Here is a 12,851-nt window from a genome sequence, read left to right as displayed (position 1 = left end):
AAATGATCATTTATTAACAGAACTGTTAATTTTAGTCAGTTCCACTCTCATCGGTGTCTGCACAAGTGTATTATACATAAGGCAGAATCTTACCAGATCCTAAACAACGTTGGCTATGATGAAAAATTTGGGAAATTTATGTGAAGAGTTGAATGAGGCTTTTTTCAATGTGGGGATGTGAAAAGTTACAGTTTCCAACCAAGTTCTGGATGTCAAGATGCGATTCTGAATAATGAGCAGTGACAGTTCTATTGATAGGGATTACCACTTATTTTTACCCGAATATTTCCTTCATTTCACCTCATTAATTTGCAGTTTCCCGTTTTCCCACACAGCAGATAGAATCTAGATGGTGGTCAGAATAGGTAGCTGGCAACTCCAGTTCACTGTTTGCTCCTCCTGAACTCCCTCAATGACGCTCAGTGCAAACATGTCAGGGCATGCTCCATGGAGTTAGACACTGGCAGCCAACACACACCATCCTCTTCATGCCATCATGACACAAATCCAATGCATGTTTTGTTTTAAATTCCTGCGTCACTGACTAGGCCAGCATTTATTTCACATCCTTAATTGCTTAGAGGGCAGTTAAGAATCAACCACATTGCTGTGGGTTTGGAGTCATATGTAGGCCAGACCAGGTAAGGACGTTACTGAACCAGATCTTGACAATCATTCCATGATTATCATTAGACTCTTAATTCCAGACGTTTTCTTTTCTACCAGCTGTCATGGTGGGCTTCGAACCTGGGTCCCCAGAACACTACCTGGGTTTCTAGATGAACAGTTCAACAATAATAGCACGAGGCCACCTCCTCCCCTGTACAGTACACCTCTGCGCTTCAATGCTGCCTTTCATTGCAATGTGACTATGAGGATGATTTATCCACACAGACAGACACCATGCTCACTAATGGACCATATTGCACCTCAGGGATGCTCGCTTGTTTCTTTTAGCAATTACTCACATAGTAGGTGAAAGTGAGGACTGCAGATGCTGGAGATCAGAGTCAAGATTAGAATAGTACTGGAAAAGCACAGCAGGTCAGGCAACATCCAAGGAGCAGGAAAATCGATGTTTCGGGCAAAGGCCCTTAATCAGGAATCCCTGATGAAGGGCTTTTACCCGAAATATTGATTTTCCTGCAATTACTCACATAGTACCTACCTTGATGCTCAGTGTCCTTGCTTTGCCTGACCTTTCCTTTTCTGACTTTACCCCCTCAGTCCTGGGGCTTGAACATGATCGCTTGGACACTCCAGGTCAGGATTCTCTTCCTGTAGCATCTGAGGGACTGAATAAAAACTGAAAGAACCAAGAATGCTATAAATCAGAGACAAAAATAGAAGTTGCTGGAAAGGTCTGGCAACATCTGTGGAGAGAAATCAAAGTTAACATTTCATGTCGAGTGACCCTTCCTCAGAACTCAATGTCAGACTGAATGTCAGGCAGCCTATCTCTTGTGTTGACGTTCCTGCCCAATGAGGGGCTGCTTCTTCCTCGAATGAGAGTAAGGAAGGGATTGAGTAGGATGAAAGTGGGTGGGCACAGCTTCAAGTACTAGCGCAGGTGACAGGGAAGGTGGTGAGGTGTCCTGAGTGAGTGAGTTGGCAGCAAGAGGCCATGCAGAGTTGGTCATAGAGGAAGTAGACAGGCAGAAGCAAGTGAGGAAAGGTGCTGCAGGCAAAAGTGGAAGAGGGAGGAGGTTAGTACTTTTGCAGAGGCAGTGTGAGTATGAGGAAGCAGAGAGAAGATGTGACACTTACTTTGCCAAGGTGGAGAAGGTCATTGATTTTCGTCCTGAACTGCTCGGTGTTCCTCCAGGAAACTGAACTGCACTGACTTTTGGGTGACCTTAGACAAGGCAGTCAGGGTCTGCTGCTGTGATCTCATCTGCCAGCCCTATGCCAAGAGGACGCACCTTCTCTGAGCCATTCTCCAGTCATAGAGTCATAGAGTTATACAGCATCCTGACGACAAACTGAGGCACCAATTTCTCTTTACCTGCCATGTCACAGACAAATGTCATGGACAGTACAGGGTTGCTTCAGGCTGCCAATGTGTGACAGCATGCATGACAGATTTAAAATCACACATGATTTTCACACAGGCAGTGTGAAAAGGTAAGGCAAGGCAGTTGGCAATTAATGAGGGGAAATTGAGACAATAGTGCAAGAAAACTGATCAGGCCCCATGAAGAAACATCCTCCAAGAAACTCACCAAAAATAGCACTTAGCTAAATTCTGTTAAGATTCAGTCCAAGATCTTTAGGGTATATGCGGATACAATTACAACATATAAAAGACATTTGGATGGATACGTGAACAGGAAAGGTTTGGAGGGAAATGGGCCAGGAGCAGGCAGGTGGGACTAGTTTGGTTTGGGTTATGTTTGGGATGGACTGGTTGGACCGAAGGATCTGTTTCCATGCTGTATGACCTTATGACTCTATCTCGGTCTCCTGATAGTACCTGTATGTGTTGTTGGCTATTCCTCAGTACCTACTAATTTCTAGAGTTATGTTCCTGCTTCAGGAAATACTGTTCCTGTGGTGAGTGCTGCTGCCATTTTACCTGTTTATTTCTGATCAATTTCTGCTGCTGGGGACTGTGAACCTGGGACTAATGTTCATTCTCTATAATATGCAGTAGCAATTATAGTCATAGAGTCATAGAGATGTACAGCATGGAAACAGAACCTTTGATTCAACACATCCATGCTGACCAGATATCCTAAATTAATCTACTTCCTCTTGCCAGCATTTGGCCCATATCTGTATAAAGCCTTCCTATTCATATACCCATCCAGATGTTTTTTAAATGTTGTAATTTACCAGTCACCATCATTTCCTCTGGCAGCTCATTCCATACATGTGCCTCATTCTGTGTAAGCTGACCCTTAGATCCATTTTAAATTTTTCCCTTCTCACCTTAAACCTATGCCCTCTAGTTTTGGACTACCCCACCCTGGGAAAAAGGCTTTGTCCCTTTACCCTATCATGCCCTTCATGATTTTATAAAACTCAAAAAGGTCACGCCTCAGCCTCTGACATTCCAGGGGTAATAGCCCCGGTCTATTCAGCCTCTCCCTATAACTCAAACCCTCCACCCAGGCAACATCCTTGTAAATCTTTTCTGAACCCTTTCAAGTTTCACAACATCATTTCTACAGAAGGATGACCAGAATTGCATGCAGTATTCCAATAGTGACCTAACCATTGTCCTGTACAGCCTCAACATGACCTCCCAAGTCCTAACTGCATTGACCAATAAAGGCAAGTGTACCAAAAGCCGTCCTCACTATTCCATCTACCTGCAATTCCAAGGAATTACGAGCCTGCACTCCAACATCTCTTTGTTCAACAACACAATTATTTCTTCCTGATCCACTGACAGCAGTAAAGGCACAGCTTCTGTAGTCATAAAGAGAAATCTGTGGTTGTGATATTAGATCCGTTCATTCGCACTCAACTGATAAGATTATTCTGGGCCCAAGTTGCCATGTTTGCTGACATTTCTTGAGAGCATTGTACATTGGCCTCTGAATAACTCTCCAATGCTCAGTTCTGGCAGTGAATTGGCAGCTTTATCAAAGTGAAATTAGGTTTTCTGTCCTCTCACTTTGATTTTGTTATTCATGCCTGTTACCAGTTTTGGATTCAGTATGTTTTTCATGGTTGGGAGAGTACCTTGGGTGAAGTGTAGCATTAGTATTTGGATTGGACTACCTTCCATGCCTTCAATAAGTGTATTTCTCCACTCAAGGATTGCTTTGTATAAGCCTGTGCTAGATTTTCTCAATTTCTTTATGATTTCTTTGGTAATTTTCACATCCATTATAGTATTTCCGTTTGACTGAGGATGGAGATGATGTTATGTGTTATATTTCTCAATCGGTTACAAAGCAGCAGAATTCTTCATTCATGAATTATAGTATTTCCGTTTGACTGAGGATGGAGATGATGTTATGTGTTATATTTCTCAATCGGTTACAAAGCAGCAGAATTCTTCATTCATGAATTCAAGGCCATTGTCACACATCACAACGGAATTCCGTAACAACTCAAGTGTGCATCCAGACATTCTACAATCGTATTGTTGGTTATCAACGTCAGCAGACCCAACTCCTAGCAATCAGAGTAGTAGTCAACAGTGACAAGATAATCAGTTCCTGTGAGAGTGAAAACGTGGCCATTAAGTTTCATCCATGATCTGTCTGGGATGTCACACATCATTAGTGCCTCTTCAGTTTGTTAAACTTAGTATCCGTTGTGAACTCTGAACTGGCTGATAGATCCTGAATGTTATTACTCACATCTGGCCAGAATAGCACTTCTCTTGCCTTCCTCAGTTTAGAGGGAGAAAGTGAGGACTGTAGATTCTGGAGATCAGAGTCAAGAATGTGGTGCTGGTAAAGTGCAGCAGGTCAGGCAGCATCTGAGGAGCAGGAGAATTGACTCAATGAAGGACTTATGCTCAAAATGTCTCGACTCCCTCAGTTTAGATTCAATTCTTTAATGGCTTATATGCATGCACATCAGCCAAGCATTTTCCTCTACCTGAGCATAGCATTGCTCCATTTGTGTTAATGCCCTGGATGCAAATGCAATGGGTTTACCTCATTTTGCTTTATTCAGGGGTTGACTGGCTAAGCCTGAATTTACTGCCCATCCCTAAATGTCCTTGAGAAGGTGGTGGTTAGATAGGAAAGTGATGGCATCCTTGCTGCACAGGACTTCTTGAAGGAAATTTAGGGATGGGCAGTAAATTCAGGCTTAGCCAGTCAACCCACTTCTTGAAGTCCTGTCTCACCAATGTCATCCTGCAAGCTGATTTCACTATTCACAGCAAGGTACCCCAGCACTAGGACTGTTGTCAGTAGTTGTTTGATTCTGGTTAAAGCTGCTTCTTGCTACATATCCCAATACTGCTGCCTATCCTCAACAGTCAGTTTGCACAGAGTTTCACACTCTGATATCAAGTGAAGCAAGTACTTTGCTGAATAGCTCACAAATTCAAAACATTGTTGTACAGATTTCACATCTGTTCGTTGCTGCATCACTGCAACAGCTCTCATCTTGTAGGATCCATGTGAAGTCCTTTTGCCATCAGTAGATGCCTACATACTTAATTTCAGGCATCTTCAGCTACATATTCTTCTTATTCAAACCTCAGTCTCATCTCCCTGGTCATTCCAGTAGTTTCATATTGTGGTCCAATGTGGCTTTTAGATTAGATTAGATTAGATTAGATTACATACAGTGTGGAAACAGGCCCTTCGGCCCAACAAGTCCACACTGCCCCGCCGAAGCGCAACCCACCCATATCCCTACCCCTACATCTACCCCTTACCTAACACAACGGGCAATTTAGCCTGGCCAATTCACCTGACCTGCACATCTTTGGACTGTGGGAGGAAACCGGAGCACCCGGAGGAAACCCACGCAGACACGGGGAGAACGTGCAAACTCCACACAGTCAGTCGCCTGAGGCGGGAATTGAACCCGGGTCTCTGGCGCTGTGAGGCAGCAGTGCTAACCACTGGGTCACCGTGCCGCTCACACTTTGCAGATTGGGGGTGTTTGAAACACCCATCACCCATCATTTTCATTTCAGATGACCAATTCACGTCAGGAAGTGGCTTCTTCCATTGTATTTCCCTGTGCATCAATGAACCGATCATTGACGATAGTTTCCACTGAGGAGGATTACTGACTATCTTATTGAAGCTCTTCTGGAGCAGTGGAAATGCCAAGCAGCATGCACACCCACCTGTGCCTTCCAAACGGTACCCAGAATATAGTTAGATAACTGTTGCATGCATATAGCTTTACTTGCCAGTGACCATGCTACAAATTAAAAGTACAAAAGACATTTGTCTTGGCAACTTCTAGCAAAATTCTTTTAATGTGGTAGCAAGATCTCTTCAAAGCTTTATTGAGATCCTTTGGATCCATTCATGCCCTCAGTTTGCCAGGTTTTTTTGCCCCTGTTTCCATGTTGTAATCTAGTCTGGTGGGATTCACACTGCATTTTACTCCTCTATTTTCCAGCTTCTCTATCTTGCCTTTCAGACTGGACTTGAGGGCAGCTGACACTTTCCTCATCAGATGCTAAATTTGGTCTCATACTCTCACCCGCTTCATGTTAATACTCATTGTTTCTGTTTTTCAGCAGACAACATTTAAACAATAACCAGGAGACCAACATGGCTGTCTTACCATTTGTTTTCCTCAGTCCCCTTTCCAAATTTGATGTTGACCTTACATTGATTTGCCACGCTCTGAATTACAGTTTGCAGATTGGGGGTGTTTGAAACACCCATCACCCATCATTTTCATTTCAGATGACCAATTCACGTCAGGAAGTGGATGGTTTTGAGAAGTGCATAGCAATGCCTCTAATCTGGAATGCGTCCTTTTGTCATTTCGAGACAATGTCTCCGTTTCCAAGGCACAAAGTTTCGACAACTATGATCATCTTGTACAAGTCCCCAGTGTCCATTTTAAAAAGTAAAGTCAGTTCCAGAAAATTTCACACTGAAGACAGGTTATGTTTTAAAGTTATGAACGTACCATGCCTTTACTGGGAATGGCACTATTGATAGTGGAAAAAAATTGACATCCATAATTTGCAGTTATGTAAGACATTTTTAACAGAGGAAAAATATTCTCTGTTAGATATCATAGAGTCATAGAGATGTACAGCACAGAAACACACCCTTCAGTCCAACTCGTCCATGTCGACCAGATATCCCAACCCAATCTAGGCCCACTTGCCAGCAGCTGGCCCATATCCCTCCAAACCCTTCCTATTCATATACTCATCCACATGCCTTTTAAATGTTGCAATTGTGCCAGTCTCCACCACTTCCTCTCACAGCTCATTCCTACACGTACCACCCTCTGAGTGAAAAGTTGCCCCTTAAGTCTCTTTTATATCTTTCCGCTCTCACCCTAAACCTATGCCCTCTAGTTTTGGACTCCCCAGGGAAAAGACTTTGTCTATTTATCCTATCCATGCCCCTCAAGATCTTATTAACCTCTATAAGGCCTGGCCCAGAAATGCTTCAGAGTAGCCTGTAAAGCTATGTTTGGAAATCTCATGGCTTCAGGGCAGAAGACATAGGCTACTTAGCTTTGAAAAAATACAAAATGTCGAAATATTTTAGAAAGTTTTGACATATTAAATCATAGAGAAAATAAATAATTACTCTCATTGAAGTTCGACCAAAGAATGAAAATATATAGGTTAAAGCTGGTGAATTTAGAATGGATATATAACATATTGTCTTCAGATGAAATATAGTCATGTTGTTAGGGCTAGGAGACCCAGATTTAAGTCCCACCTCTTCCAGAACTGTGTAATAATATTTCTGAACAGATTGATTAGAAAACATCTCTAATCATGTTGTAATCATCAAAGTATAATCAGAAAGCGAAAACTGTAAGAGTTTTAGTTGCGAATGCTATGCTCAGGATCACTTTTATCTTGTGATGTTCTGAATATGATATGTTTTTATCTTTTGATGACATGACAATTACCTTTGGGCTACTTAACTTCATGTCTCAGAACATTCCCTGCAATAGATTATTGGAGAGATTGAAACTAGACCTGCTTTTCACAGCTGCTATCAATTGGGATGTAGCTAAGGTGAGTGTGAGGTTACGCTTCTGGGAGCAGGTGATGCCAGGTGCGTAGGGGCTTCAAGCACTAGGTGGGTAGAGTGCCAATGTGCCTGGTAAGTAGGTGTCAGGTGTGCAGGATGGCAGCATGATAGGAGGTGTGGTGTCGAGGGATATAGTGCCAGGTTTATCAGATACCAAGTGGGTAGGATGCCTTATGGATAGGGGTAAGGTTCCTGGGAAAGGGTACTAGATGGTTAGGTTGCAAGTAGAAATTGTGATGCAGTGTTTAGACTTGGCCGATATAAGTGGGAGAAATGGAATGCTACAGGGAGAGAGGAAGGTGTGGTTCAAGTTTCAGGTTGGGCTGAGGTGGGTCTGGCAGTGGTGTAAGGGAGTTGAGATGGAAGTGGGGGCACAGGGAAATGCAAATTGGGTTCAGAGAAGAGAAGTTGGAGCAGCTCTCTCAGGGGCTTGGGGGTGGGGTGGGGGGAAAGGCAGAGCAAGTCCAGAGTGGGGCAGAGGAGGGTGGGGATGGTATGCAACAGGGAGTTGACTCAGTGGAATCTCCCTTTTCTGGGCAATTCCTTCAGAAGTACCCCAATCTATATCTCCCATCAGGGGATGCTGGATTAGTGACTGTCTGGTCAGCAGAAAATCCAGGCCATTATGTATGGTATTGCTTAATTAGGTTGTTCTGCCTCTATCCCATGAATTTAGCAGTTTCAATTACTCTCAGTGATCCATTCGAATCCTGCATTGACAATGGTGCCAGTAAATGTAAAAGGAGCTGGGAAAAGGGAAATGTAAAATCTCAACTTGTATTGTTAACTGTTTCTGACTATTTCCAGCATGCTTTTGTTTGAATTGTCAGCAATTCCATCCATCATGCATGTGCCAGAGACTTGTGGGAGGAAGACATGATGTGGATTAGGGATGGAGGGTTTCATTGAAATTGCTAATGATACAGTATGTATAAGCATCATATATTAAAGTTAGTGTGGTCACTGCATAGAGTCTGGGAACACTTTTCCAGATTATTTCCTAAAATGGATTCTTCACTCTGTGTTTTCTATTTCCATAAGTTTGTATTCCTTGCAGTGGGGAGATTTATACATGAGATGGTAATACCTAATTGTTTTGGCGAGTCCCTTCAGTCTTGTCTCACACATCTTGTCAGCTTTTCAGATATCACTCTTTGTATTCAGAGATTAGAGATTAGAGTCCTTACAGTATGGAAACAGGCCCTTCGGCCCAACAAGTCCACACCAACCCTCCAAAGAGTAACCAACCCAGACCCATTCCCCTACCATATATTTACCCCTAACTAATGCACCTAACACTAAGGGAAACTTAGAATGGCCAATTCAGCTGACCTGCACATCTTTGGATTGTGAGATGAAACCGGAGCACCCGGAGGAAGCCCACGTAGACATGGGGAGAATGTGCAAACTCCACACAGACAATTGCCCGAGGCGGGAATCAAATCTGGGTCGCTGGCACTGTAAGGCAGCAGTGCTAACCACTGAGCCACCATGCTCCCCCAAACCACAAGCCTTTGGAGCATGGCTCCTTTGTCATGTGCAGTGAAGAAAAGCTCTCACACTACTCGTATATCTTTTGATCTCTCTGCCCATTGATCTCTTTGCCCACTGATCTCTCTGCCTATACATCCTGTGCCAGTATGCTTTTCTTCACTTCAACTGACAAAGGGGCAGCGCTCCAAAAGCTTGTGATTTCAAATAAACCTGTTGGATTATTACCTGGTGTCATGTGACTTCTAACCTGGTTGACCCCAGTCCAACATCGGCACCTCCACATCACTCCTCTTGTGAGTTGTCACTTGCAAAAGATGCATAACTGTTCATTGAACTTTTCTCTAACCTTTTTGAATAACAAATTCAAACCAACACAGGGATTGTGTTATCAGCACATTTTTTCAAGGACTTCCAATCAAAGGAACATGATTCCACTTTCTCCCTTTAACTTCCAAACCATTTGCTAAATTTAATCAGCATGCCTAGTATTTCCATTGGTCACAGTTTGACTAACTTTCAAGCATATGAAGTATACACATTCCTGATATAGGACATGGAACACCATGCACTCATTGCCCAGAATCCACGATTCTGGTTTTATTAGCGACCAACTAATGGTTGGAATTTGCATCGCTAAAAATTTATAACATTTTCCAGCTGCATACATGTATATTCTCACTACACAGTCTATAATGTCGGACCATATCAATGTCTCCAGTGTAGCAGCTGCAAGCTTTCTTCACAGAGAGAAGCAGCAAAATTCCAAACAGCTAAAGGCTGACCATTTTCTTTGTTACTCTGAGCTACTTCAAATGCTGAAAGCATTTGCAGTGAGAGATCTAATAAGGCACAATGTTACATCAAGGTGATCTCCAGAGACATACTTAGTTTTACACAAAATGGAACTCAGTTCCTTTCATATTGCACCATAATGAGACGGCAAACCTTCAGTGTAAAATGTAACCAAGCATAAGCATGGTTTATTGAAGATTGGTTACAAAAGCTACACATGGTGCCCTTTTCTTTCCAGAAGAGTGTGCAAAATCAAACTAAACTGAACTGATTCTAATCAATAAAAATAATATTCTTTTCATCCTTCTCATTTTCTTTGAGAACATTTTAATCTATTAACTTTAGCAAATACACTTTATTTTCAACAACCATTGCATAATTGCATCAATGCTTCCCTCTAATTAAAACTAATAACAAATCTCCCACTGAGAAAGATCAGTCATTAGCAAATCACTAATAAAAGCATAATCACGAAATCTGAACTGTAAATGCTTGGTCTTCCATGTTCTACATTAGGAATATGTACACTTCTTACAGCATTAGACAAGTTAGACAAACTGTAACCAATGGAATTACAAAGTATACTGATCAGATTTAGCATTACTTGCAAGCACTGTGGTTTTGAACTTTCACATGAAAATGGGCTTTGTTTCAGGATTGATCTATTGCATGCGCTTTACAAACCTTTCTAAAACAAAACTGCTATAGAATTTATGATAGCTTCAGAGGGAGTCACGTTCCTCAAATTCCTTGCATCAATGGAAATAAGTCCCCATTCATCCATGTCCAAAATGCTGACAATTTCCCAGAATGCTGAGGTGGGAGCCATTTGCACACATCATTCAAGCAAGTACACTTCAACTGTGCCTAAACGCTTGATTCAAAAGTCAGAGTAGACCTATGGCAGTCAGATAACAAGAGTTATTGCTCTTCAAGTTCTGCACCCAATGGAGTAACTGGGCTTCCCAACCAAAATACTCTCTATGGCATTATATTTCTTTTCATTAAAAAGGTCTAACCTTGAAATTATCAGTTAAGTTGCACTTTTGCTACACATCAACATCCATGACTAAAAATCCTTTTGAATATTTAGCAATATTTATCAGTTGCCTGAAGTTGAGATAGGCTTGAAATTCTGGGCAGGTTGGGCTGGCTTCAGGAGAAAACCTAAGAAATGGGATGAAGAGAAAAGGCCATTTTTCCCTTTGATTCCTGTTCCAACCAGGTGAGAAGGAATAAATTGGCTACCCTCTTTCTAAACTCCACATCACTAAATTGCCTCAATAAAGATTTATTAGTCTTTTTAACATGCAGCTATATCAGACTTCATTTAAATTTTGTTCATAAGTTACAAATTATGGAAACAATTATCAGGTTTTCTTCAGTTAAAGAAAATCATTTTATTCCTAATTAAATTTGATAAAAATAAAATAATTAAATGCAACATTACACACACCCGCTGATGTAGGTATATTTTTTTTAATTTGAGAGTCTTGATTATGAAAAGGTCAATAATACACTCTTTATAAAGTTATTATAGATCTTGTAATGTTACCTTTTAACCTGAGACCATGGTTGTTCTTTTTTTTTGCTCTGCAGTAGTGATATGTGGATATCTTTGGGTTTTGATGAATGAATGTTTCTCCAATTTTTTCTTCACTGCACATTACCTTCCAAGAGGCCGAGAGAAAAAAAGCTCTGCCAAAAAGCTATTGCATAGGAGATAATGAGGACTGCAGATGTTGGAGAGTCAGAGACAATAAAGTGGGGAGCTGGATAAAGCACAGGTCAGGGAGCATCTGAGGAGCAGGAGAGTCGACTTTTCAGGCAGAACCCTTCATTAAGAATGAAGGGGAAGGGGGCTGAGCAATAAATGGGAGGGTGGGAATGAGGGAATGGTGAGTGGAATGGTGGTAGGTGGATGTAAGTAGGAAGTGATGGTGATAGGTTAGTGCGAAGGGTGGAGCGGATAGGTGGGAAGGAAGATGGACAGGTTAGGTCAGGTCAACGGGTGGTGCCGAGTTGGAGGGTTGGACCTGGGATGGGATGGGGGTGGGGTGATGGGGAGATTTAGATCCTGGTGAATTCAATGTTGAGGCTGTGTGGTTAAAGGCTCCTGAGGTGGAAGATGAGGTTGCAGTTAACCTGGAAGGGTGGTGGAGGAGGCCCAGAATGCACATGTCTTTGGGGGAGTGGGACGGTAAGTTGAAATGGTTGGCTACAGCATGGTGGGGTTGGTAGTGCATTCCCTGAACTGATCCATGAGTTTGCGTTCAGTCTCTCCGTTATAGAGGAGACCACATTGAGAGCAACAGATACAGTAAATGAGGTTCGAGGATATGCAGGTAAATCTCTGCCAGGTTTGAAATGATCCTTTAGGGTTTTGGATTATTGCCTGAAGTACAATATATTTCTGTACTTCTGTGACTGGCTTCATCATTTTTTGAAGCTGAATAATTTGCAGGTTAGTCTTTCATCACAATGTGTGAAACTTCTAGAGAGGTGTAAATCAAACAAGAGATAAAGATCTGAGTCACTGGTTTCAGTCATTTTGGTGGCATGTTAATTTCATTTCAAACTGAGTCTTCGTTATAGATGGTTTTACGAGCTTGACTGAAGCTGGCCAGGTGACCACAGCAGCCACCTTAATTTAGTGCTTCTCCTTTTTTAAATAAAAAGTCCAATAAAGATTGCAGGTATGAAAATCAGATGACAGAAGTCACTTCACAGTCCATTTTTACCACTATCATTGACAGCCTGCTCCACCATTCATTAAGATCATGGCTCCACTCTCTTGCCTGCCTACCATAACTCAAGGTTGCTTTGTCATCAAAATCTATCTAACAGCCTCAATAATATACAATACCAAACATTGCTGTCTGTGATAGAGAATTC

Source organism: Chiloscyllium plagiosum, unplaced genomic scaffold (genome assembly GCF_037043375.1).
Source record: "Chiloscyllium plagiosum isolate Xiang-an unplaced genomic scaffold, Cpla_swu_hap1 HiC_scaffold_1, whole genome shotgun sequence".
Classification (NCBI taxonomy): Eukaryota; Metazoa; Chordata; class Chondrichthyes; order Orectolobiformes; family Hemiscylliidae; genus Chiloscyllium; species Chiloscyllium plagiosum.
Note: the sequence above shows the minus strand (reverse complement) of the source record.